Source organism: Triticum dicoccoides, chromosome 3B, assembly GCF_002162155.2.
Source record: "Triticum dicoccoides isolate Atlit2015 ecotype Zavitan chromosome 3B, WEW_v2.0, whole genome shotgun sequence".
Classification (NCBI taxonomy): Eukaryota; Viridiplantae; Streptophyta; class Magnoliopsida; order Poales; family Poaceae; genus Triticum; species Triticum dicoccoides.
Window position 1 is genome coordinate 128,926,978 of NC_041385.1, and position 15,732 is coordinate 128,942,709.

Sequence of the window (15,732 nt, forward strand, 5' to 3'; positions counted from 1 at the left end):
TTCTTACCAGGTCACAGGCCACAGGTCCGTATTGATGGGAAATGGCGCGAGTGCTTCTGTTCATGGTGTTGGCACGGTCGATCTAAAGTTTACTTCGGGAAGGATCGTGCAGCTGAAGAACGTGCAGCATGTCCCCGCCATCAAGAAGAACCTCGTTAGTGGAAAGAAATACTTCATGACATTGATAGATGATTCCACTAGATATTGCTATGTGTATCTGTTAAATACTAAAGATGAGGCTCTACACTACTTTAAAATCTATAAGGCAGAAGTTGAGAATCAACTTGAAAAGAAAATTAAACGAGTCCGGTCGGATCGTGGTGGGGAGTACTTCTTGAGTGAGTTTGATTCCTTCTGTACGGAACACGACATTATTCATGAGAGGACGCCTCCCTATTCTCCCCAGTCAAACGGGGTTGCCGAGCGGAAAAACCCTACTCTAACTGATCTGGTTAACGCCATGTTAGATACATCGGGTTTATACAAGGCATGGTGGGGGGAGGCTATATTGACGACATGTCATGTCCTGAATAAAGTTTCGACAAAGGATAATGAGATCACTCCCTATGAGAAATGGGCAAAGAGAAGGACAACACTCTCATACTTGCGTACCTGGGGCTGTTTCGCGAAAGTCAATGTGCCGATCCCCAAAAAGCGTAAGCTTGGACCCAAGACTGTGGACTGCGTTAATTTGGGCTACGCTAAGAACAACGTTGGCTATAGATTTCTAGTAGTGAAATCTGAGGTACCTGACCAGAAGGTCGGTACAATTATGGAGTCTAAGGATGCTACATTCTTTGAGGATATTTTTCCTATGAGAGATATGCAAAGCACTTCTAGACAGGAATCTGAGGAGACTCCTGAGCCTGCCATTCCTATGGAATATTATGAACGAACACATGATGAAAATCCTGAGGAGGATGACGAGGAAACCCTTGGTAGGGGCAAGAGACAAAGGACTGCAAAGACCTTTGGTGATGATTTCTTCGTGTACCTCGTGGATGATACTCCCACTTCTATCTCAGAAGTCTATGCCTCACCAGAAGCTGACTACTGGAAGGATGCGGTCCGTAGCGAGGTGGATTCCATCATGGCTAACGGGACATGGGAGATCACTGAGCGTCCCTATGGTTGCAAACCATTGGGATGTAAGTGGGTGTTCAAGAAAAAGCTTAGGCCCGATGGTACGATTGAAAAGTACAAGGCTAGGCTAAAGATCAGTTGAGATACTCTCAAATCATTGGTTCACTGATGTACCTAGCGAGCGCAACGAGGCCTGACATCGCATTTGATGTGAGCAAACTGAGCCGGTTTGTTTCTAAACCGGGTGATGTACATTGGCATGCTGTTGAAAGAGTTATGCGCTATCTGAAAGGTACTATGAACTATGGACTTCACTATACCGGAGACCCGTCGGTACTTGAAGGGTATAGTGATGCGAATTGGATCTCTGATGCTGATGAGATGAAGGCCACAACTGGGTATATGTTTACTCTTGGAGGTGGCGCTGTTTCCTAGAAGTCTTGCAAGCAAACGATTTTAACGAGATCGACAATGGAAGCAGAATTAACAGCATTAGACACTTCTGGTGTTGAAGCAGGATGGCTTCGAGATCTTTTGATGGACTTGCCATTGGTTGATAAACCGGTTCCAGCTATCCTTATGAACTGTGATAATCAAACTGTCATCACCAAGGTGAAGAGTTCAAAGGACAACATGAAGTCCAACAAACGCATAAGAATGAGATTAAAAGCTGTTAGAAAATTAAGAAACTCCGGGGTGATGGCGTTGGACTATGTCCATACGGCTAAGAATCTGGCAGATCCCTTTACGAAAGGGCTATCACGTGTAGTGATAGATAGTGCATCGAGGGAGATGGGTATGAGACCCACATGAGTTGCCATGGTGGTAACCCAACATATGTGATCGGAGATCCCATGAAGTAGGACCTGGGAAAACAAGCCAATGGTGAACTAAGGAGAGTAACTTTACTAACCCACTCCGTTGGAGATGCAATACTCTCGGAAACTGTATGGAAGGATGGCTACTGTCTTAATGTGTTCCAGGGCTTATACGTATAAGCAAGATGCTATCCTACAGAGCGATCTTTGGAGGAACACACCTATGTGAGTCCGACTGCTAGTCACAGTCTATGAGATTGGGGTGATCTCTAGTAAGCTCATGAACAGGCCAGGAGTGTGACTTATATGCTCCACCCGAGGGGTCAGCCTTCGGCAGCCCAGTACTAGTAAGACATGTGGTGAAACTTCTTTACGCCAAACTGACAATTCAAGGCATAGTCCATTGTTCAGTTGTGAAGGAGTGTAGTTACTTGCTCTAGGTGAAGCTCAACCTTAACAGGTCTTCACTGAAACACTAGTATATCAAAACAACGTTTGAAACAAAGGACAAAGTGGGCCCCTGAGATCTGGTGGGGATTGTTGAAATGTGAGATGGGCCTAGAGCCCATATGACAATATCATATTTGATCTCTAAGGGCCCATGTAGGTGGCATGACAAGGTGGTGGGAAGTTTAGTCCCACCATGCTAGTGGAAGGAAAGTTGGACTGGTTTATAAGGGTGACTCTTCTACATGTTATTGGAGCTTGAGAAGAGAAGAGGCCCTCACCCGCTCTTCCTCCGCCGCCCGCCTCGCCACGCCTCGCCTCGTCACGACGCGCCGCGGGTTGCGGGAATGAGCCGAGCCGAGCTCACACCTATGCGCTTATTTTTGCCAGTCACTAACGGAGAGTTTCTGACAGCGGGGTCACGATCTGAGACGTCGGATCATGGGCTGTCACGGACTCGGACGTGGGTCGAGCCCACGTCTCTCCACCGCGGCTGCGTCTATATAAGTGTGCGGTGTCTCCTAACCCTAGCCGCCACGATCATATCACATCTGCTCTACGCGAACCGCCCACCGTCGTTCCTTTGCTGCTGCTGCCGCCGGTGACTCCATCCCGTCCGCCGCGTACACGGTCGACGGGAGAGCAGGTCTCCAAAACTCCGTCTCTCTGGTTCCTGTATGGGAGAGAGGCGAATAGGTTTTTGGGAAGCGACTACGCGACTGCTCGCCTCCGATCCACTACTTCCTCTACGTCCACGCCGTCTCCGTCATCACCATGTCCAGCGACGCCGAACGCGCCGCCGCCGAGAAGACCGAGCCCGACAAGAAGGCCGCCGAGGATGCTGCTGCTGCTGCCACCGCCGCGGCGGCTTCTGCATGGCCTACTGGAGGGTAACGCGTTTATCCCTCTTTTGATAATTTCTGTATTAGCAGTGCTAGCATCATGTGTAGATTTGTCTACTGTTTGCGTAGTACGTGCTTGTTTAGACCAGTACCAGTATGTTGTTCGTTCTGTCAATGCTATGCTAGTTATCTGCTTATGGATTAAATTAGTCGAAAAATTGCCTATTTACTTAGTTGTTCAATACCGACAAAAAAGTAAAGTCATAGACGACCAAAACCGAGCCTAAGACGTGAGGGGTGGAGGGCCTCTCCAAAAAGTGCAACAAAGTATATGGTCTTTGCAACTATAGGGAAGGCGACTTGTGGCACATAAATCGTGTGTCAACGATCCACGCCACGATTCGGAAATATGTTTGTGTATATTATGAATTTACCTCGTCTAGGCCTTACTAAATATCTATAAGCGGTCCATAAATCCAAAAACAATATATTTGGGACTCTAGGGAGGGTTTGAGAAATATGTTTGTGTATATTACCGAGTAAAAAATAGTAGGTGCTCCCAGCCCTCCCATGCTCCCATGATACGAGATCTTCTACACCGTTGAATCATGGAACACATGGTGAGCATCAAAGCCTCTAGACATAGACGAAATTTGGGACTCATCTGAGGGTTTTCTATAACTTTGTGCGAGCTCCCATTCCGCCCGTTGGATCATGGATTGAACGACACATGAACTCCCGTATCATGGAAACAAGGGAGGGCTGGGAGCACCTGATATTTTTCACGTGATGATTTTGGGACTTCCAAAACCATTTCAACCACTGAAGGCGAGAAAATTAGATGCGGGCATGTCGATGTAAACTTGGCTATGGAGCACAGGCCAGAAGAACAACTTACACTTAGACTCAGTTGTTGCTTGGTTTAATCTCTTAAGTCATTAAGCTTCCTAGGAATGGAGCCACCTGGTGCATCGAGGTGTTTTTTGCAATTTTAGCTCCATATGTCAGGGAGTGAAATGGTTGTGCACTGCGGGTGAGCCTATTCACACGTGAATGTGGCACTCCTATGTTGATCGATAGTAAATCTGTGAATTCATAAACATATTTCAATTCGCAAATATTTTTTAATTCATGGACTTTTTTGAAATTCGGCAACTTCTTTTGAAAATTCAGGAACATTTTCTAAATTCATGAACATTTTTTTACATTAGCAATTTTTTTTAAAATTTTTGAGGAACATTTTCTAAATTTGCTAACATTTTCGAAGTTGGCATACATTTTTCTATTTCAAGAACCATTTTTTTCAAATATAAACATTTTTTATTTTCTATAATATTTTTCAAATTTGTGAACATTTTTTATCAAAATATTTTAAATATTCCCTCTACTTTTTCTTTCCAGTTTCCTTTATATTTGTTTTTTTCTTCGCTTCTTCGGATAGACCGAGACCCAATAAAGCGACTGGTCAGCCAACCAAAGGGAGCGTCATAGGGTGTGCATATGACAGTTTCGTCATCATTTGACGTGTTGTATGGTGAATAAGACCTCCCATGCATGTGGGTTATTCTGTTGTTGGGGAAGGGCGAATTGGTTTTTTCTGTTTCGCTTCTTCATATGGGTTGATGCCCAATAAGGCAACTGGCCAGCCAACTGAGGTGAGCGTCTTGGGGTGTGCGCTTTATGTTGTCTTTCGGTGCATTGCACGTTGAATAGGACCCCCTCGTGTGTGGGTTATTTTGTTGTTCTGGGAGGGGAAATTGATTTTCTCTGCTTCGCCTCTCCGGATGGGTTGAGGCCCAATAGGGCGCCTGGCTAGCCAACCGAAGCGAGTGTCTTGATTCTAAGAGGTAGTGAATTGGGTTGTGTGAGCGTGCATCATACATTGACCTAGGGTCATGCATACACGTGCCAACAAAGAAAGTTAGAGAAAAAGGATGTCTATCTTGGCATATATGGTTTGATGGTCAATTCAACCTACGTAGAATGAAAACCTACACATCCGAACACACGTCAAATTGAACAACGAAAATAAAAAACCGAATAAACCAAAATATCGGTCAACTAAGTTTAGCGGCCCATATTCGAGTATGGATGTGTGCATTACTTTGGGGTATATGAAACCGCCGGAATGATGTGACTTTCAACACACAATTTATCACATTTTTTTGCAAGTTATATACAGAGCAACTGGTTGGATCCGTACGTGGTTGTCATCAACCATGCGGATGCCAGGGAGCGTATGACTTTTGGGTACAACCGCTGGGAGACGGTAGCACCGGATACTTACAACCGGTTTGGATGACGGCCCAACAAAAGAATAGGTGTTTAGTTATCTGCTCCTATTTATGCCGGTTGTGGTGATTTTTTTGCTTCATTAATGTTCATTTTGAGACTTTATATTGTACTACGTAGTTGAGACCGTTTGGTTTTAATAATATGGCTGCATGCATCATTGTGATGCTGAGGCAGGGGTAATCCTCTTTTTTTAAAGCTAAGTTTAGTTTGGGTCTTTGATCTTTGGTGTAAAATTCCTGATTACCAAAAAAAACTTAACTCACGACGGAGGGACCCGGCGGCAAAAGCTCGTCTCGCCTAGTTTAGAGCTTCTACAGTCGAGCGCCTCAAACCCTCCTCAAACGCTCGGGCAGACGGCTCGGTCAGCGACCGGTCAAAAAAAGCGACCCAGATGGGCCTCAAACGTATGTAATGACCGACACCCCTCATATCCAACGCAAATATGGGGCGGATATGGGATGGCCCAGGCGCGTTCGCCATATCAGACCTGACAGCCCGAGCTAACTCCAAATTGCACCAAATCCACCCCGACCTATCAATTCCATTTGCTCCTCTCTTATGTTCTTCCACCTCCATGACGACCTTTTCGTAGCTCCACCGCCATTTTGAGCCTCAGCGCTGCCAGCACAGGCTCTTCAGTCCTCCCATCCATACTCGTCGCCCCAGAAGCCACCGCGGTACATCCGACAACTTTCCAATTGTACCTTGCCCTCTGTGTGTTCGACCGGATTTTTTGTGATTATCTGTAGGAAAAACATTGGATTTCGATGTTGTTGGGAATCGTAGTAAAAAAACAAAAGAATTCGCACCCACGCACAACCAGGAAGAACATGAAGATGCATAATGGGTTGTGATCATGATCGTTACTGTCACTGAGTTGCAGCGCGGGAAGATCGTGTCAGTGTAGATCCTACTTGGAGTCCCTCGAACCGTCGATGAACAATCCCGCGAACTGCTCACGAACAATCTCTTGAACCGAAGACCGAAAGCACATCCTCTCTACTTGGTTGCAAGGGTGCAACCTTCACGATCCGACAGTGATATGTCTCCAACGTATCTATAATTTATGAAGTATTCATGCCATGTTTACAATAGTTTTATATGATTTTGGTGCACTTTTATATTATTTTTATGGACTACTTATTAACCTAGTGCCAAGTGTCAGTTGTTGTTTTTGCAAGTTTTTTGTTTTCACAGAAAACCCATACCAAACGAAATCCAAACGCGATAAAAACTAACGGAGATTTTTTTATGGATATATGTGATTTTTGGGAGGAAGAATCAATGCAAGACGGTGCTCGACGTCGGGATGCCTTGTGGGCACCTCATAAGTTGGCTGGGGCCCTTCTTTCGCGCAAGAAAGATAATTTCCAGATAATCTCCGGGAATATAAGAAAAAAATTTAGGTCAAACAATAGTAGCGAGAAACAGAAGACAACAGAGAGATCAGGGAGTGCTGCTCTCCTCCCAGAGGGCCAAGGAAGAAGAAGAAGGAGGGGTCCCTTCACCCTCTCCTTCGGTGGCGCCGAGACGCCGCTGGGGACATCTCCTCCGTCACCATAACCACCAACTTCTCCTCGGTTCTCATGGTGATGTGTGAGTAGTTCATCCTCAAGACTGAGGGTATGTACCAGTAGCTATTGGTTTGATCTCTCTCTCTCTCTCTCTCTCTCTCTCTCGTGTTCTTGATTTGGCACGATCTTGATGTACCACGAGCTTTGTTAATATAGTTGGATCATATGATGTTCTTTCCTCTCTATCTTGTTGTGATCAATTGAGTCTTTTCCTTTGAGGTTTCATTATTATCGGATTGAATATTTTGGATTTGGAAACATTTGATGTATGTCTTGCATGTGGATACCTGTGGTGACGACGGGGTATTCTGTCGAGTCATTTAATGTATGTTTTGGTAATCAACTTGCGGATTCCCAAGGTGACAATGGGGTAATCCAAGCACATAGATTGATACACGTTTTTTCGTCCTACTTTCTCAGATAGACACTTTGGGGGTACTCTTTGAAGTTCTTTGTGTTGGATTGAATATTATAAATCTGAAATTGTTTGATGCATGTCGAATAATTAACTCACAGATACTTGTGGTGACATTGGAGTATCTAGGTGACATCAGAGTTGATTGATGCATATTATATGATGTTATTTTAGTACGAACTCTAGGGCTGTTTGTGGCACTTATAGGAATGACTCAATAGATTGATCAGAAAGGATAACTTTGAGGTGGTTTGGTACCTACAACAATTTCATCTTATGTTGTCCGCTATTGATAAGAACTTGGGAGTGATTATTTGTCGCACATTGAGGGATGATTATATGATTCAATTATGTTAGCATTGTCGAGAGATTGCACTAGTGAAAGTATGAACCCTAGGCCTTGTTTTGAAGCATTTTGCAATACCATTTGTGCTCACTTTTATTACTTGCTACCTTGTTATTTCTATTATTTCAGATTACAAAAACCCATATCTATTATCCATACTACACTTGTATCGTCATCTCTTCGCAGAACTAGTGCACCTATACAATTTACCATTATATTGGGTGTGTTAACGACACAAGAGATTTCTTCTATTTGATTGCAGGGTTGTTTGGGAGAGTCCATCTTCATCTGACACCTCCCATGGATTGATAAACCTTAGGTCATCCACTTGAGGGAAAATTTTTGTTATCCTACAAAATTCCGTGCTTGGAGGCCCAACAGAGTCTACAAGAAAGTTGTGTAGTAGACATCATGCAACGCTTCTCCGCCTAGTGGTAATTGTAGCTAAAGAATTAGAGGGAGAAATTTAGAACCACAGTGAGCTTCTAACTATGAGGATTAGAGGATTAGTCTAGCTCTAATTAGATCAACTAGGATCAATTAGAACTACAACTAGAGGGACTAGAGGAGGCTCCAAAACTTGTATATCCGAAGGGTGGAAATCCTCTAGTATATATATGTTGGAGGGGAGAGGAGGGGTGCCACAAGGGGAGGGAAAGTCCCTCCACCTTGTCTGGCCAAGAGGGGAGGAGTCCCCCTCCAATTCGGCCTTCCTTCCCTTCCCAAGTGGGAAAATAGGGCACCACCCCCACTTGGGCCCAAGTGCCCCAAGTAGCGTTCCACTACTTGGGCTTTTAAGGCCCCTTGATATTAAACTAAATATAAAAGACCTCTAAAAATTACTAGATCATATTATATATAATTTAACATCCCTAAAAACATTTTCCATATATAGGAATTATCGGTAATACCCGGTATTACCCGATACTCTCTGAAACCCTTCCGGTGACCCCAAAACGCTTTCGGATCCTCTCGAAACTATTCCGAATATTAATGAAACCATTCCACAAATATATTCTCATCACTCCCGTCCTACTAACACTCAGCAGATCGTGATTGACTTCAGTTTGTGACCCCGTAGGTTCAATAACTCACAGACATGAATGAAACCCCTTCGTTCAATGATTGACAGCGGAATGGTGTATGTCAATACCGATTCCTACGAGGACACGGATGATATTCGAGTGAACCTTTGGTTATCATATGATGTTCCCTTTGCTTCACAATACTTCACAAAACCTGGGATGCATTGGTATCTTCCTGAGTCATCACAAGCTCACTATACCATTATCCTTGTTACTGGTTTTGTTCTTCTTTCTCGTTATTGCGTTACGGCATCCCCCTGATGAAGACACATGTGTCTGGCCAGACGATGATGGATGTCGTCACACCGAGAGGTCTCTAAGAATATTTCTTCATCGTCGGAGGAGCAAATCCCATTCTCGAGTTATCAAGTCACTTGTCAAAATTTTCGATGAACTTGTAACTTGTTGTTATGATCACCGTCTTTAAGGTGATGTTTGAGCAACCCCAAAGTGCACCGTAGAGTAAGAAGTGACTACGATACTCTCATGGTCTAAGGAGAAAAATCACATGTTAACACTCTGTGTTATTACAATTGATTATAGATGATATTATCTAAATTCATAACAAACAAGTTTGGGTCAATTCAATATGATCTTCTTCCAACGTCATAATCTCACTGTTGTTTTAGGACTATCATTACACTTAACGATATCCTAAGATCCGGAAAACGTGATCCCCAATAGAAGTTGAGCTAGACTTAGAGGCGATCCAAGGAACCTTTATTTTATCCGTTTATCATTTCACACGTGCATATGAGTTTTCCGCTGAATGCATATTCCTAGATCATAGCAGTTATAGCATGAAATATAAACACCTAACTATGAATATGGAAATATAATAATACAACATTATTGCATCTAGGGCATATTTCCAATAGATGCTCTGTCAGATGAGGAGTATGGATCGACGGAGCTTGATAAAATGTTTATAAACTTTCTGCAGATGCATCAAAATCTTTGAGATCACCACGTGCACGTGCATCTACTGAGTGACATTGTGGAGCATATGTAGACCCACAATGGTAACCAAAAAGCCACAGTTTGAGTTGTGCACTTAATTTAATTTTTACGTAAGAACTATGTATTTTTGCTACCAATATTTATTATTTACGTGTGACAATGATGTGTATGATGGACGTGCACGAATTTCCACGGATTTGAGAGTCTCATTTTGAGGTATGTGGTTGCCTGATACATCTCCAACGTATATCTAATTTATGAAGTATTCATATCATGTTTACACCAATTTTATATGGTTTTGGTATGATTTGATTAGAACTAACCCGGACTGACACTGTTTTCAGCAGAAATAAAAGTTCTCGGAATGGGCTAAAAATTTACAGTGATTTTTGATGGACCAGAAGAGACCCATGGAGCACCGAAGCTAGGCCAGAAGAGCCACGAGGGCACAACAAGCTTGGGGGCGCCATTGAGGGAGTCCTAGATAAGGGGGTATCCGGACAGCCGGACTATATACTTTGGCCGGACTGTTGGACTATGAAGATGCAAGACTGAAGACTTCGTCCCGTGTCCGGATGGGACTCTCCTTTGCGTGGAAGGCAAGCTTGGCGATTCAGATGATAGATATCCTTCTCTGTAACCGACTCTGTGTAACCCTAGCCCCCTCCAGTGTCTATATAAACCAGAGGGATTAGTCCGTAGAAGAAGAAGAATCATACCATAGGCTAGCTTCTAGGGTTTAGCCTCTATGATCTTGTGGTAGATCAACACTTGTAATACTCATATCATCAAGATCAATCAAGAAGGAAGTAGGGTATTACCTCCATCGAGAGGGCCCGAACCTGCGTAAACATCGTGTCCCCAGTCTCCTGTTACCATTAGCCTTAGATGCACAGTTCGGGACCCCCTACCCGAGATCCGCCGGTTTTGACACCGGCAGGCGCCCCTAGGGCGCGCCGGGCAGGCTTGTCGCTCCCTCGTGGGCCCCCATGACGTGAGACCGAAGCCAAAAATTCCTATAAATATCCAAACCCCCAGAAAGAACCCTAGATGAGAAGTTCCGCTGCCGCAAGCCTCTGTATCCACGAAAACTCAATCGGGACCCTCTTCTAGGACCCTGCCGGAGGGGGAAATCATCACTAAAGGACATCTTCATCATCCCGGTGGCCACCATTACGAGGAGGGAGTAGTTCACCCTCGGGGCTGAGGGTATGTACTAGTAGCTATGTGTTTGGTCTCTCTCTCTCTCATGTTCTTGATTTGGCACGATCTTGATGTACCTAGCTTTGTTAATATAGTTGGATCATATGGTGTTTCTCCCTCTCTATCTTGTTGATGTATGTCTTGCTTATGGATACCCGTGGTGACAATAGGGTGTTCTATTATTCACTTGATATATGTTTTGGCACTCAACTCGCGGATTCACGAGGTGACATTGTGGTGATCTATGCATAGGGGTCGATGCACGTTTTCGTCCTATTTTCTCTGATAGAAATGTTGGATCACTCTTCGGAGTTCTTTGTGTTGGATTGAATATTATGAATCTGAAGTTGTTTGATGCGTATAGTATAATTGACGCACGGATATGTGGTGACATTGGAGTATCTATGTGACATTAGAATTGGTTGATGCACCCCTAAAAAAAGATTTTGTTGATGCATATCATATGGTGTTATTTTAGTACGAACTCTAGGGCTGTTCGTGACACTTATAGGAATAACTCCATAGATTGATCGAAAAGGATAATTTTGAGGTGGTTTTGTACCCTACAAACAATTTCATCTTTTGTTCTCCGCTAGATAAGAACTTTGGAGTGATTCTTTGTCGCACGTTTAGGGATTTTATATGATTCAATTATGTTAGCACTGTTGAGAGATTGCACTAATGAAAGTATGAACCCTAGGCCTTGTCTCTAAGCATTGCAATACCGTTTGTGCTCCGTTTTATCACTTGCTACCTTGTTGTTTTACTTACTTCAGATTACAAAAACATATATCTATTATCCATACTACAATTGTATCACCATCTATTCGTCGAACTACTACACCTATACAATTTGCCATTGTATTGGGTGTGTTGGGGACACAAGAGATTTCTTGTATTTGGTTGCAGGGTTGTTTGAGAGAGACCATTTTCATCCTATGCCTCCCATGGATTGATAGACGTTAGGTCATCCACTTGAGGGAAATTTGCTACTGTCCTACAAAACTCTATGCTTGGAGGCCCAACAGAGTCTACAAGAAGTAAAGTTGTGTAGTAGACATCACTGCCGGATAATACATATGAAGGGCGGTCCGAGTGCGTCCGCGGGCATGCCCAGACGCGTCTGCGGACGTATAGGGGGTGGGTTTGCCAAGTCCGGTTGTAAATGATCTTATGCTTTGTTATTTGCAAGATAACCACAGTGACATAGTTCGCGTTTACCGGTCACGACAGCCACGCACTGTGCAGCTTGTGTTGCCGAGCGCTAACAGCTGTGTAAGGGGGAGTCTTCATACATCTCCCCCAAATACAATCTGGACATTACTTCGGATCCATACACAGCTCCCTACCGCCCGGTCCCAACAGGTTCTGTCATCATGCCTCTCTTTTATAACATGCACCGTACTCATACGCATAGCCGTACTACTTGAATACAACAGGTAGAGTCATTAGACGCTTATCTGCTATCATTTCTCATTGACATTTTGTCATAACGGCATCCAAACATAGTGTTGTGCCTTAAAACGCCAGGGGCTTCATTGTACCCGCACTATGGCAACAAAGTCCGACCACCTTCTTGGTCGCTCGGCACCCCGAACTTATAGCATTATATGCATCAGCTCCGAATCATCTTTTGGGTCATTAGTTGGGTTTGCCCGGCTCCCATGTTTTGGTACCTTACGTTCCACAATATCGGCTAAGGTAGCGCTGGGAGAACTACTGCGATTGTGTCCCGGTTCTTCCGGACGAGCACCTCAGTAGAGAAAGCCAAAAACTGACTGTCATGATAAGGCGAGAGCTGGTCAGCTGTTCGAGAGGTTGGAAAATCTTTAAGGATTTATTCCGCACAATGCCATAATAAAATGCAGAGTGCGTGCGGTCTTCCGAACACCAGGGGCTGCACCTACCATACTCGAATTCCTATGGCTAAGTGAGAGTGATAAAGCCCTATAGTCCGATTGTGTGGTTCGCTATGCTGAACACCTCCTTTATGGACCCAAGAATGGGGTAAAGAGTGTTCAGGTGTATCCCGAACACCCCCGTACTTCCTACGTGGGGGCAGAAGCCGACGACTGGCCAACTCTCAAGATTAATATATCAAACGGCTGCACAGGAGGAAAACTTTCATATAATAGGCAAATACATAAATAAAAGTGACTTTGTTCCGCCTTACAAAAGGATAGCATGACTGTCTTCAGGGAAATATAATGTCTTTGGCACATTGCTCCGCCATAAGGCGGGCCCCTTTTAGGACACCATCATAATATAATTCGGGCTTGCGGTGCTCCTTCCCCTCCAGTGGTCCCTCGGTCATCAGCTTCTCAACATCCAGCTTCCCCCAGTGCACTTTCGCGCGGGCGAATGCCATTCGCGCACCTTCTATACAGACCGGCCGCTTAATGACGTCAAGCCGAGGACAAGCACTCACAATTCGCTTCACGAGCCCAAAGTAACTGCTCGGAATGGGCTCAGCGGGCCACAACCGGATAATCAAGTCCTTCATGGCTAGTTCGGCCGCCTGGTGCAGTTCGACCAGCTGCTTCAGCTGGTCGACAAATGGCACCGGATAATTCGGTGCCAAATACTGCGACCAGAAGAGCTTTTTCATAGTATTCTTCTCCTCAGCTCGATAGAATTGAGCAGCATCAGATATGCTGCACGACAGACATGCAAACGCCCCTGGAGAAATCAGGATTCAATGGGTCACCCTGCATTTTTCCTGCTCCCGCATATAAATCGCTTTGAATAAGAAAAAGCCTTACCAGTCGCAATCTTCCTCGCCTCCTAAATATCCTTCAGAGCAGCTTGGGCTTCCTCCCGAGCATCATTTGCGGCTTGGAGAGCTTGAGCGAGTTCGGGTTCTTTCAATGATAGACTTTGCTCCAAAGTCTCGCCTTTCTCCATGGCTTCCTGGAGCTCCCGTTCAGCTTCAATAACCCTGGTCTCGTGCTTCTCGCGGAGATCCTGCTCCGTGGCTGCCTTCTTTTCGGCTGAGGCAACAGCCTTCTTAAGCGCCTCAATTTCGGCATTCGCCCTAGAGCGTGCAATATAAATGCTTTCATTAGGCACAACTACTTATTTGTGCTAAACTTAATAAGGTTTCGAAATACCTTGATTGTCCTCCAACTGCTTCTTTACTTGGCCAAGTTCTTCTTCGGCATGCTCCAGACCCTGTTTAAGTCCAGATACTTCCGCAGTATGAGAGACGACAGTCGCTGCAGACGCCTGTTTATAAAGGAAGAGACATATGTCATTAGCTGAGTCTCCTACGGACGGATATTTGATCCCCTGTCCGATTCTCTTCTTCACCGGACAGTGTATCAGGGGCTACTATCTATACTATGACAATCTGCTAAAAATTCCTAAAAACGTACCTCGAAGCCTTTTATAAGGCTGATGCATGATTCATTCGGTTCGCTCTCAGCGGCCTGAATCTTTTCAATCACCACGCCCATAAGGGCGCGATGTTTATCGACGATGGAAGCGCTCTTCAGCGCTGTCAATAAGTTGCCCTGCACCTCTGTTTGGACAGAGGTTGCAGGCGAAGCAGGATTGCCCCCTCCAGTCAAGGGGGGCTTCCTGCCTGATCCCGGAGCCTTAAGGGTCTCCGGGACTGTCTCCGGCTGTGGGCCGAATCCAAGGCCGCCCCCGCCGTCGACACTCATGGGAACTGCCGCTTCCGCGTGTTCGGCCCCGGAGGTACGCCCCTCCTGGCCCGGGTCCTTTCGGGACGACACCTCGGTGTCACAACCAGGTTTAGGGGAAGGGGCCCTCGGAGGTGTCTCTCTCTCTAGGGCATCTGAGCTCAACGAATCCTCCGATGAGGACTGTTCAGCGCGAGACCTTGCCGGACTGCAAAAAGTATGGTGTAAAGTAAATATTACGCTTTAGTGATCCTGGGCCCATAGGCATGTTCGGATTTCATATACTTACGAGTTTACCAGGGGTTGGGCCCTGGGATCCCACTCCGGGCTGATGTCGGTAGCCGTGGTGGACGCCTCTGGAAGGGTTTTTTTCCCCTCTTAGGTGGTTCGGCCTCCAGAGATGAGGAGTCCGTCCTTTTCTTTCCTTCCCCCGTGGAGGACTCGTTTTCTTCCTCCTCTTCTTCCTCTTCGGAGGAGACATGGGTATTGGAGTCTTCAGATTTTGTGTCCGAAGCACCACGAGGACGGAGGCCGCTCCTTGTCTCCTTGGCCTCTTTATGGGCCTCCTTCTTTGGCGCCTCGTAAGGCGCCGGGACCAGCATCTTCGTCAGAAGTGGTCCGGCTGGTTCTTTTGGCAACGGGGCTGGACAGTGTATCCGCCCCGCCTTCTTCGTCCATCCCTAGGATAATTGTGGGAAACGCGTTAAGGCGTCTTCCCGGGGATATGACAATAAAACATATGGATAGACAAAATATAATGACTACTTACCGGACTTGCGGGGCGGGATAGTTGGTACCCGCGGTCCACGACGGAGTCCGGCCACGGCTTGCCGGACTTAAAAAGCACCTTCCAAATGTCCTTGTGTGAGGAGCCGTAAAGCTCTCGTAGAGTCTGGTGCTCGGCCGGGTCATACTCCCACAAATTGCAGGCTCGATGCTGACAGGGTAGGACCAGGCGTGGCAACATCACCTGGACTACGTCAACGAGCTTGACGGCCTTGTCTTCCATACCTTTGACGC